Source organism: Falco biarmicus, chromosome 8 (assembly GCF_023638135.1).
Source record: "Falco biarmicus isolate bFalBia1 chromosome 8, bFalBia1.pri, whole genome shotgun sequence".
NCBI lineage: Eukaryota > Metazoa > Chordata > Aves > Falconiformes > Falconidae > Falco > Falco biarmicus.
Genome location: NC_079295.1, coordinates 30,628,539 through 30,641,109, shown reverse-complemented (window position 1 = coordinate 30,641,109; position 12,571 = coordinate 30,628,539). Strand labels below are relative to the sequence as shown.

Sequence of the window (12,571 nt, the reverse complement as noted above, 5' to 3'; positions counted from 1 at the left end):
AGTATCAGGATCATCAAAAACATTTTCAAGTTATACAGTGCTGTAGTGACCACGTAACCCTTCCCCTATACAGCTGAGCACATAGTCCCAAAGCCTGTACAGCCTCTACACAAAAGTGCCACTGAAAGGGAAGTTGTGGTATAAACCTTCAAGATCATTAGAATCACAGAAACCATGGTAAAGAATGGTTCTCTGCCATGCAAGTTTAATCTGTTTCTCAAAACAACGCCAAAAATCCTGGTCATTATATATATACCTCAAAAAGGCTATCTTTTCTAAATGTGACTTCAGTACGACATTAGGGCACGCAGGCTGCTGTGTATTGGATATCTGAGATCAAGTTCTGTTTTCTTTTATAGAACATAAACTGGCATAGCTTCAATGAAATTACACTAGATTTATGCTAGCATATGCACCCAGTACAAATTCTTCTATAGCTCTAATTTTTCTCTAAATGAATGACCTAACACAAACAGCATTTGTCCATCTGTATTCATCCCCTCTGACACACTCAAAAAAGAAAAAAAAAAAAAAAGACATTGAAAGGAAGTTGGAAACAGCCCTCGAGATCTGTTTTCCTTTGAAGAACAGCAGTTACATTTCTGGGCACTTCAAAGTCGCGTACTTTAAGCAATAACAACATTCAAGATCAAGTGAATCTTACCTCACCTTGCTTTAAAGATTAGCTCTTTCACAAATATACACCAGAGGCTTGGATATACCCATACCCATAGACTAACAGTTCATCTCCAGTGGATCAGGCACTTTTCAGTGCTACGGATAGGTCATGTTTTCAATCAACTGACAAATTTCCAAGAGTTGTTTACAGTGGAAAAGCCATAATGAATTTCATTCACTTCTTTAAAGTTGTCAGTTTTGCAATAGCGTTCAATATGACATTTTTATTGCAATTCAAAGTTTGACAGGTGTCAACATTTCCTGAAGTTCCAGCCAACATACAAATTACCATATCCACCCATCAGAAAAGTTGAACCAAACCAATTCACCAACTGTAGCTGCTGTATGCAGCAATTACCATGCATTTCAAACATCCCAGGAGCATAAACAATTATTTAGCAGGATCCTCTCTTCCAGGTGAATGTAGTTTCTTTTCTAGTGTAGTTAAGTGAATTAGATTTCAGAAGTAAAAAAAACCCAAACTTTTTTTTTTTTTTTTTAAAGCAAGGTAGCTAGAACAAACAGATCAAATCAGCAAGTCTTATAACAAATCAGTCTATTCCACTGCTGTATATTTTGAATTTCATGGCTTATTTACTTTACTTTTTTGGCACCAACTCCACAGTGAATGCCAATACAATATTTGTTTTAATGCTGTTTTATGCAGCATGCTAGTCAAACGTTTACTTTCAAATTCTTGTACATCCCAAGAGCCTCGGTTGCAAAAAAATAAAATAAAATTGAAAAGCGAAGGGGGTTGGCAGGGGGCGGACAAAGTTTTACAACTACTCCTTTTCTCTGCGGCTGCAAAAATATAAACATGATACGCCAATAAAATGCTAATTTCTGCACTCACAAAGACGAGCATACAGGTTTCCAGCACCCGGAGCTGTATGAAACCGTGTGTGTGTGTGTGTGTGCAGCTGTAGGAAGCCCCCCACGCCCGGACACTCACCCACCCGCACACAGGCAGCGGGAGGCCAAGGCGGCCCCGCGGGGGGCGCACGGATTTACGCGCACCGCACAGCGCCACCGCACCCGCGCAACGGCCCGGGAAGTTCTGAAGCGCAGGCTGCAGGTTAGCAAAGTAAAATTCAATACATGTCTAGAAATATATAGAAAAAAAAAAAAATCCCGTAACCGTCAGAAAAGCCGGCAGCAGGGCCAGGGCAGGACCACTGATAAACCATCCTAAACCCCGGCGCTGGAGAAGTCAGGTTTCCCAGGAAATGATGGCAATCACTTGAGGCAGAAAAGGCATCTCGACGAGCCCATCTCCCTCCCCTCCTCCCTGATTGTTTTAAAGCCACCGAGTCCGGGGGAAAAACTCTCAACTCTCTAAGTCCTTAATAGGATTGGAGTCCGGGTCTCTCCAAGCCGCTCCTCATCACACAGGGATCAAGTTGCAGCAAGGAATTTTTTAAATTCCTCAGCAAATATACTTGTCGAAAGATTGCCCCTCCCGGGAAGGGGTTGGGGGGGGGCAACTTCATTGAAAAAAAAAAACAACCGAACTCATGGCTGGCTTTGGGGAGCCCGGCTGCCCTCCGGGAGCCGGGGCAAGGCGGTCCCGGCAGCAGCTCGGGGCTGGGACTGTCACCGCAGCCCCCGGGAAAAACAATGGCCGTAGGGGCACGGCCCCGAGCCCGGTCCTGGCGGGGTCCGGGCCGGGAGGGGACACCGGCCGCCGGCTCCCTCCTCACCTGCGGGGACGGGGAGGGGGGATACAGGGCGCCGATGCACGGGACGGGGCCCCCCTCGAGCACCAGCTGCGAGGAGAGCCCCTCGCAAAATCCTACCCGCCCTCAGCCCACCCCGGCGCAGGGCACCTCCGACACAAGCGGGAGAAGAGAAGGGGGAAAAAAATTAATAAAAAGCACAATGAAAAGACACAATAAGCATCAACTTTACCCAAAAAGCGGAGCAGCAAGTTTTCAGCAGGCGAGCGGTTGCTGCGGAGCAGAGCTGCTCCTCCGGACCCCCATCATAAACTTGGGGGAGGGGGGCGTGGGAGGGACTTTCCCTCCGTCCTTCCCTTTTGTGCCTCTCCCCCCCGCTCCGCTCCGCTCCTCGCCAAAAGCTGCCGCGAATCCCGGCGGCGGCGCGGTGCTCCCGGCTGCTGCCGCTGCGGAGCAGCTCCGCGGAGGCGGGCGGCGAGGGGGGGAGCGGGCCGGGGGCAGTTTGGGGGTGGGGGGGCGGGGTGCCGCGGCTGCAGGGCGGCTCCTGCTGCCCCCCCGGCCCGGCCCGGCGGCGGGACACGGCGCGTACACATATACATACTTTTATATATGTCTATACACACACACACACAGGTTGAAGTTGAGCAGTCTACTGGGAAGACGCTGGAGCGCTTTCAAGCCCTGACACAAGAGAGCTGGCTGCAGGGTCTGTTTTCTATTCCCTTCCCCGCGCCCCACCTCCCCCCTTTAAAAAAAGAGAGAAAAAAAAAAAAAAAGGAAAAAAAAAGGGAAACCAAACCCTTCCGACCCTTTCGGCGCGGGAGCAGCGGACCGCGCCGGATCCTCTCCCCCATCCCCTTTCATCCCGGATCACCCCCTCGCCTGGCTGACCCGCACCATTTTGAGTGCGGGGCTTTCCGGCAGCCGGGGTGGGATGCCCTGCGGAGCGGGGCCGCCGACCACCGTCTGCCCTCTCAGCTGGGGCGCATCTGCAACGAAACCCCCGACACCCCCCCCCCCCGGGGGCGAGCCGCCCCCCTCCTCCCCCAAACAACAGAAGTTTGGCCTTGTGCAGATGCACCCGCGCAGAGGCGGGGATGGAGCCGGGAGTGGTTTTCCTCCAACTTTGGTGGTGTGTTGGTTTTGGTTTGGTTTTTTTTTTTTTTTTTCCCTGGGAGTTTGCGCTATTTTCCAGCGCCCCCCTCCCCGCCCCGGGCCGGGCGCGGCAGGGCCCCGGAGCAGCTCGGCAGGCGAGGCCAGCCCGGCGGGGCGCCGGCACACGGGCGGCTGCAGCCCCCGGAGCATCCCCGGCGGGAGAGGCGTCCGTCAGAGCCTGCTCCCTCAGCGCAGCAACCAGCCCCACCGGGCAACAAAATCTGTTCGCATCGTCGTGTTTTGGGACCGAGACTACGAGGAGAGGAAAAAGAATCTCCAGCTAGTGCTCTGCTCCCACCCCAAATATCTTCGCTTTTGCGTTATCGGTAATAGCAATGAGAAACGCAGCAGTTTTAACTTGGGCTTTGGCCAGACTGAGCTTGTTACTTGATTTGTTTTGATTTCTTTGGCTATGGAATTTATCAAAAGTTTAAAATACAACCAGATGCTGCCGGGGATGGTCACTGCCTTGCACCCAAAAGCAAGCTGAAACTCGCCATATCATCAGGGTATCTGACTCCGGCAGGATTATGGCCAGTACCATGGCAACCGCATGCCACATCAGCCCCCAGCTTCACTTTCAGTCCCTTGGGCAGTGTTAACATTTGCCAGCGGATTTGCCCAACACGCAGTCCAGGTCCGGGCAAGTGGAAAATGAGCTTTATGCCACTCAGAAACCGTCCTCTCCTAGCCTGTGCAAAGCAGCCTGGCTGGACCCCAGGCCCAGTACTACAACTGTAATCCTAAAAAACTGCTCCTAATTTGAGTGCCTTCTGTCTGAAAGTTTGCACTTTTTTGTTTGTTTTTGTATGGCATTAGAAAGCTGATATTTGAGGGTGACAAGTGGCTCCCCATGCACCCCTAAATCCCATTTATTCCATTCAGATAGCTTGGGGAGGACTGCAAGGCAACAGGTTGTTTTGCCAGCCACCAACACTGTAACTTTTTCTTTGGTCAAAGACTACTATCTCATCCAAAGAAATTTCCTCCTCTCCCCACGGCATGCACACAGCCTGTGCTGGCACGGCAGTGCAACCTTACCCCGTGCAGGTGGATAATTTAGTGCTGAGAGGAGTTTCATTGCACCTACTACTGAAGAGCACCATGCAATGGAGAGGGGGGCTTTAGTTACCAAAAGTAGGAACAAACCAAGTCTTTGATCGCCAGAAAACAAAGCCCACTTGTATTCCCAGGTTGCTTTACTGGGGAAAGATGACTGGGCAGCTTGGGAGGTGGGTTAGAATAAGAGGGTTTGGGATGGACCAAAAAGAGAAACTGGCAAAAAGTTAAAATTAGATACGTTCTAAATTCTTGCCATATAGATACAAACATATGTACATCCAGACTGTTGGCCAAGAACATTTTTTAAATGAAAATAAGGACAAATTAAAGGATTAATGCAGAGCAGTTATGGAGTTAGGAAGGACAGTTTTCCATTCTAGAATTCATACATGTCAATCCTTTAGAAGATGGTGATTTTTAAGCCTGATTGGAAGCTCCTCCTTTTTGTAAGAAGGATGATGGCTGGCAACGGCTGGAGTTTTTTGAGAACTTTGAGTCGGCTTTTACATTATCTGACTGCTGTATCTCATCCATCCTTCTCTCTCCCGCTCTGCTCATTGAACTGCCCTCTCTTAATCTTCCATAGGTGTCCAAGATTAAATAGAAGACAGAATGACTGACATTTGGGATACATAAAAGAACCTAAATATGAACAAGGGGTCAAAGTGCAGCTCTTTCCTCTGGTCTCTCCTGCTCTTGTACAACTTGATGGGAATGAAACCAAGTAGGGATATAAAGATATATGACAACGTATACTTACTATACATTGCTGTAGCGTGTGTGGATATAGAGGATACATTCAAAAATGTTACAGACTAAGGAAAGAAGGTTTTTTAATCACAATTTTTTTAAAAAAGCTCTCAAAATTATAGAAGTGACATACCACCAGGTCCAGATTTGGTAATCTGGGATCTGTCCCACTTCTGTTAGGTCAATGGAAGAATGTGGAAGCTAGACTAACCTCAAAAGGCACAAATCTGGCTTTAAAAATGTTTGCTATAGTTCTAAAAGACGACTCAAATTTTTTATTAAAGAAAGTAATTAAAGAAAATTGTTGAAAAACCAGTGGGGCATGCTCCATTCTGTTCTGTTTGTGTCTATAGGATTTCTTTCTTTAAATCCTCATAGATCCTCATGTTAAATTAAAAGCCCCATTTGAGTATTCCAAAGGATACTCACAGGTAGAAGCTACCAGAAAAAAAATCACATTTAAATATGCTTCTCTTTTAGAATGAAGAACATAATTACATGTGGGATGATCACTAGGAGATAGAGGCCTAAAATCATGTTTCATGCAACTCCTATCTTTATGATGTCTGGTTTAAGTCCAGGTGGGAAGTAGTACATGATCAGTTCTGCCCTGATTTAAACAGCTGTACAAGCTCCAGGGTCAGTGAAGTTGCACCAAGTCTGAAGGCACCTCGTATCTATAGAATACCATTAATCACTGTGATATTTAATAAATTCACAATGTCACATGCAATGCTGGCTCAGAATTTGAGAATGGGGAACATTTTTGGCACAATACATTCTTTCTTGTTTTTTTTTAAAGTAGCCCTGTTACCTGGGGGAAATCACAACTGTGGGCAGACAATGAGACAATACTCATTGGGATGATATGCAGCTGATTCCTATCTGCCTCCATGTATGTGTTGTCTCTTGTTTAAAGCTTCAGTGGTAAGTTCCTTGAGGCAGGTGCCATCTTCCTGCAGTCTACATTTTGATTAAGTCTTATTTTATTTTTCCTCTCTCCAAAGTATACCCAAAGTGTAACATCAGTGCTAATTTCCTGATAGAGCCTTCTTTCTACTTTACTTCCCGCTCCCCCGACACCGCCCCCCCCCCCAAAAAAAAAAAAAAAAAGGATTAATTCTTGCCAGGTTTAATCTATATTAGATTGTGAATATTGAGCTAATTGCCATAAACTTTTTCTAAGGTTTTTCCCTGATTACAAAAGGATACTTCCATGCTACATCAGCAAGGGAGGTAGTACTTCTATTTACCACAAAAATGGCCTGGAAGCATGCCTTTCATTTCAGACAACATGCAAGATCTTACTCAACTTTAAACACAAACTGAAACGTGCCAGAAGAGGACCTTATTCACCTGACTATATACATTGAAATTACTGCTCGTGAAATGAAAAGCAAACCATTTGAATGTGCATTCGCTATGAACTAGGAATATACATGCCATTCAGTACCTGTCTTAGCAGAAGGACAGAAGCTTCTTCGAAACGCACACAGCCTGTCATGTCTGCACAGTTTCCCAGAAGTGTCATTCTTGCAGCTGCCTCTGCCAGACCCAGCCCGTTCTCAAATGGTGAGAGGTCCCTTCTCCCGTTCAGACCTGAAACAGATAGCACATTCTGCTCTAAGAGTAGGAACTCCAAGCTCCAGCACCCAAACTACAGAAAGTTAACATGATAATCTCACGTCTGGGTCTGTGTCTCTCATGGCATTTCCAGTTGCAGAAAAGCAGCAGTACATTGTGCTTATGTGGGGAAAGGAAAATAAGCAGCACTGCAGAAGCATTGCTCATTGGCATGGATGTGAAAACAAAATGCACAGCTTCTGAGGGATGGTCTTTTCTTATCATCCTTTGCAGTCTCTCATGCTTTATTCCTCTTCTCCCTGCCCCTCTGACTGCAGCCCCCTCTGCCAGCTAGGAGATGGGTTGCGAGGCTTTGCCTACCCAGGGAGCTGAGGAAGGAGAAGGGCAGCACAACAACCCTGCAGGGCTCCTGGCCTTCCTCTCTCCCCAGAAAAATGCCTGATTGGATGAGGAACCAGGTAACAATTTTCTTCCCCAGGGTTGGCTGGGTTATGCAAAGTGTGTTGTCTCCCTAGAAAGGAGAGCAGGGGGTGGGATGCACAAAATAGTAACTGGGGTACCTGTATGCGGCATTGTGTAAAGAACTGCAAACAACTGGAGCTGGCAACATACAGAAGGCAAAACTTGTCCATTGATATGAAGTTAATGAGATTTGTTGGAAGCTATGTTTGTATTTCAAGGGAAAACTAAGGATAAGACTTTTCATTCAATCCAGGAGAGGAATTTTTTGGGGTTTTGCAGAAACCCAGAAATGCCTGTCAGTACAAAATGTATAATCTGGTGCTTTACACGTTATGCTGTATTGCATCTACACACTATGTATCAGTGTACATACACTGATGAATAATTTGCGCTTCTTTGCCCCGATGTTAGACTGCTGACACATCATCTACAGTGGTCAGTGATTCTAATAAAAGTTTGTGCTTTCACTCAGGCAAAAACCCATCTATTTAACATTAACAGTTCCGTAAGTATTAATTAGAATAGCTAACGCTTATCTCATACAAGGCCAGGTAAAGAGTCCCTGATAAAGCTGGAAAGGAAATCCCAGTTCCTAGACCCAAATTCAGACTACTAGATAGTGCTGTCTCAAGAATAAATCTTTTGTTAGAGCTCAGTCTTCTTTCCAATTCCCTGACTTCTAAGGTGTATAAATTGTTTGCAAACATCTCACCTTATTTGCTTTTGTAAGTCACTTTTTCTAAGTCTTTCAGAGTAATTACTAATCTTCTAGGTGACATTTTAGCAAAAGCATGGACTGGTGCAATAGCCCTAGTTTTAGGAAGCTGTAAAAGAATAAAAAGATTAGAAACAAGAATATGACCATATCATCCATATCTCGGAGTTCTTGTGTACTGAGTTCTTGCCCCTTTCTCAAGATAACCTCTCTGAGGGTTGCAGAACAGACGAAGCTGCAAATACTAAGAGTTTTGGAAAGGGCTCCTAATTTTCAGTATTCAAATTTTCAGAGCTAGGCTGCCTTCTTTGAAAATCATATGTCTGTGAGTTACATCAAGTCAGGCATCCAAGATGCCCGTCCTTTACTGTAAATCTTAACTAACATCTTATGATGATGAGCAGAAAATATGGACATGTGTGTATGAAACTGCTGGCTGAACAGCATGAAGTGTCTGAAAACTCTATCAAGCCAATGTGAATTCCTATTACATTTGCTGAATAAAATGAGTGACGTCAACATCTGAAATCAGAAGGACCCTAAATCCCTAAATAATAGCCCTCCTATGTACTGCCCATAGAGGTCCAGCCTGGTTTTGCTGAAGAGGCGAGTCATGTTTGCAATCATGCCTAATATATTTCAAATTGCTTATATTGTTTATAGATTGCTTATGTCAAAACTGGTGAATTCTCCGGTGTGCTTTAGGATTTATGCATTCTAGTTCTTTGCAAGGTTTGTTCTTATTTGTTGCTACCTGCAAAAATATATCTCTTGGCCCCAATTCACAGTGGAACAATGTTAGGTCATTATTCCTTGAATTGTTAGGCTGTAAAGAAGCAATTTCTCACTAACCTGTGACACAGGAAATTGTGATTCTGATGTCAGGTCATTTCTAGAGTTCCTTTTACAACAATCTGTTTTTCTGTCAGCAAATGACATTTATGTATTATTTCCAGAAAGTGTAGACTTCAGTATTTTTGTGTGTATACATTCAATATTTCTCTTCTGCCTCTTATTCTGCATAGCCTGGAGTTTTAATATATGATTCAACTGATAAATAAATATATTTTGATTGATAGTGCAAATACCTGGTAGCTGAAACTAGTGCTACTTTAAAGTGCTTCTCAGAATAGTTTGGTTTCCTGCTTTTGTTTTCAATGAGATTTCTTTTATGAAGCATTGTGATGAATGATTAATGCTTGGATACCCCTTTTCTCTAGGTTCTGTGCTGAACTTAATGTGTTGCTCAGTGCTTCTCATGAAGGAAACACAACCCAAACTGCCACCACGGCAAGGTTTTATACCCTGTTTAATAGGGTTTGGTGTTATGAACCGCAATCGCTAATGAGGTTCAGAACTCCTCTTATGATAAGAAGATAGGTATGTTTTACCAATGTACTGCAGCCTAATGCAGTTATTTTATTCTACTCATTTGGAATTGGGTAACATGTAAAACATTTGACAGATGACAGTATGCATATGTTTTACCAACAAATATGCATATTGACTGCACAAGAAGGAGTTTACTGTCAGAGTACGTTTTACATATACGTAGGGAACCGATGCTATAAAGTTACACATCCACAGAGGCAAAAGTTATTTCCATTGAAATGCACAGCATCAAACCTTTCCACAGAACAAAACCACTTCTCTCTCTTTCCTTTGTTATTGGTTTTTAGAATAATATGTACAGATAGGTAGCTCTAGAATGCTGACACAATTCCTTTCTCCCAGAAAGACCCCAAACATTTCCGAAATAGAGCCTAAATCCTTTTGGCTTTACGCAAAGGCAATGATCTGTGCATGTCTCATGGACTGAGCAGATGGGATATAGTCCTCAGTGGTAGATAATGTACTAGATCATGTAGCCATATGCAAGATGAACGTGCAACTTTTATACATTAGAATCCATTGAGCACCACTGCAACGTAAGTTTCCTTGGCTTAAATGCAGTAGCTATTTCATAATCCAAGGCAATTTAGATCTGTTAATATATTTATAGAACAATGGCATCAGCAGAGATTGACTACCAAGGACCACATAAAGTTTCACCAAAATTCTGAAATGCATTTCTACCACCTTCTAACTGTTCACTGATTTAATTCCATTGTTTCTGATGCATAGATTCAAAACAAGTTCTCCAAAACAGAATGAAAATTACAACATTTATACTAATAAACAAAGAACAAATAAATTCTGTCCGTAGACACTTGCAAAATTTGGAGTGAACAAGTCCTAGAAAATATACTATAGCAACAATCTTGCATACAAGGAGAAGAGAGGTTATGTTACTAATATGTAGTTTACTAGTCCTTGATTTCCTCAGAATCAGCAATCACAAAATTGTTTAGCACAGAACATGGAAAACCCCCATGAAATTTTGTTGATATAAAAATGTGGGATACATCTGGTTCTGTGGTAGTATGACCTACTAATAGGCCAATTAATCTTCTAGTATCACTGCAAAATTCTCAGTTCCAGCTGGCAGAGCCAATATGACATAACCTACATACTGACTGTAACATGGTGAGAATGACAGAAAATTTGCGTACCACACTGAGCATCTAATCTGTGAGGGTTTTGCTCTAGGTTTCCTATGCATCAGTGCAGAGAGAGAGACTTGTGCATGTGAGCGTGTCGGAGCATGTGAGTCAGGCTGCTGCTGTGAATCCCTTTTTGGAGATGTTGTGCTTTCCCCAGCTGCCCAGGCAGCCCCAAGGGGAGCTGAGCTTCCCCAGGCCAGGTGCTTGCAGTGTGAACACCTCCACACTGACCACGCAGATTGTAATCAATACAAAGAACAACATTCCTCTCTGTAAAGATCATCTGAAGATGCTAACAAACACTGAATACAGCCCAGTAGTCCTGACTTAGTAATAAACTCCAAATACCAGAAAGAATACTCTTTAAAGTTCTTCTGTCACTCAGTCACAGCACCACCAAGTAGCAGTAGGGTTCCCCCAGAACAGGGCTGGTAACTGATGGGATCCTGGTGCAGCCCAACAGTTTGCCCCATCCTGACATTTCTCTCAACACACTTCCCACAGCTTGTCTGAAAAATGTGCAATATTGTGATATGAACATATTGAACTCGGCAAACATGTTCTTATGCTGCTAAATTACATTTCCCCCTTCTGACCACATAAGTGTAAATTGTGGTATAAGTAATCAGATATACCCTGAAGGATTGTGCTTGCCCAGCCTTTTCCTTGGCTTTCACAGAACATCACAGTTACCCTCTGAAGCCCGCACCACCTTTGAAGACCATGGCAAGAAGAGAGTGAGTCTACAGAGTATTACAGAGCTTTCCATCAGCTTGCATTGGGTCCCTGACCCTTCTGGGGGTGTTACTTACAGCCCACCTCTGCGTTTCTTTCCAAATGCTCTCTGGCCAATGCCCAGTTTTCTCCAGCTCTTCTAAAGAGTTAACTGGCCAGGACAAAGTTATTTAATCAGGTTCTGGATGAGTCCAAAGAAAAACCCGAAGTAAATGTGGAAAAAGAAAAAGGGCAGAGCTGGTGTAACATGAGACAGCATATACCCTGTAGCCACAAGGTAGAAAGCACAAACTGTACTGTAGGAGAAAAGCTCAACCAAGGATTGACGCAGGCAGAACCACGAGAAAGCCCACAACAAACAAAACCTGCAGTTCAGAAGACCATGGCAAGCCCTGGGTCTTGCATGGGTGCAGTCCCCAAGGAAATGGGCTACCCTAGCTACCATGCCTTCCTCAGAGCTAAGAGCTCCAGCCACAAGTGTGGTTCAGTGCATTGCACAATTTGCAGCTGAGCTACTGAGCTGCAGCCTCCTTCCCGCAACCGCCTTTGAAAACAGTTGTTGTGAGCTGCAAAACACTCAGCTTCCATGAAGGGACTTGAGATAGCTGAGCAGAAGGTACTACAGAGACTCAGAGCATTGACGTTTTAGTTTGCTCTGGTGATTGCCACTGGAATTACTGACTAGCAGGAGAGGGGCTCACGTGCTTCAAGTGCAGTGTCAACCATACAGTCACAGAAGGTAAAGAGCAGCTTTGCACAACTCTGACACTGCTAACGTTCAGCAAGGGGCACTCAGCCTCATGAAGTGCAGCCAGCAAAGCGGAATGGTTTAGTGACATCCAGGAGCTGTGCATGCTACTGTACAGCTTCTGGAGAAAGAGCTGGGAATGAATTACCTATTTTTAAAGAACCACATTTCTCTAGATTTGAATTAGCAATCACATTTCTTCGATCACTTCGGTCTCCAGAAAGGATATTCCAACAGTTGTTCCTGCAAAAAGGGTCTGTAAGATCTTTTGGAAACAAAGTGGTCAGAGTCCCCACCTTGCACTTCATCTGAAGGATGCCCAAGCAGACATTGCCTTCTCATGTCATGCTGGAAGATCATCTCAATGCTGAAGCAGCAGGAGGACTGCCATCAGCCGAATCACCAAGACCACTTCCTTCAGCTCCTCCGTGGTCCTTGAGGCATCCAGCCCCAGAACAGT

The 12,571-nt window shown here is 44.7% G+C and overlaps 1 protein-coding gene across 2 annotated transcripts in view; it reads right to left on the bottom strand.

The window, feature by feature from the left end:
* GLI2 (GLI family zinc finger 2) overlaps nucleotides 1–2,721 on the bottom strand; it is a 199,747-nt gene extending 197,026 nt beyond the window's left edge. For both annotated transcript variants that reach the window (XM_056350159.1, XM_056350160.1), the window contains exon 1: nucleotides 2,590–2,721. The gene's annotated coding sequence lies outside the window, so the exon portion shown is untranslated. The remainder of the gene's footprint in view (nucleotides 1–2,589) is intronic.
* Nucleotides 2,722–12,571: the final 9,850 nt, after the last annotated feature.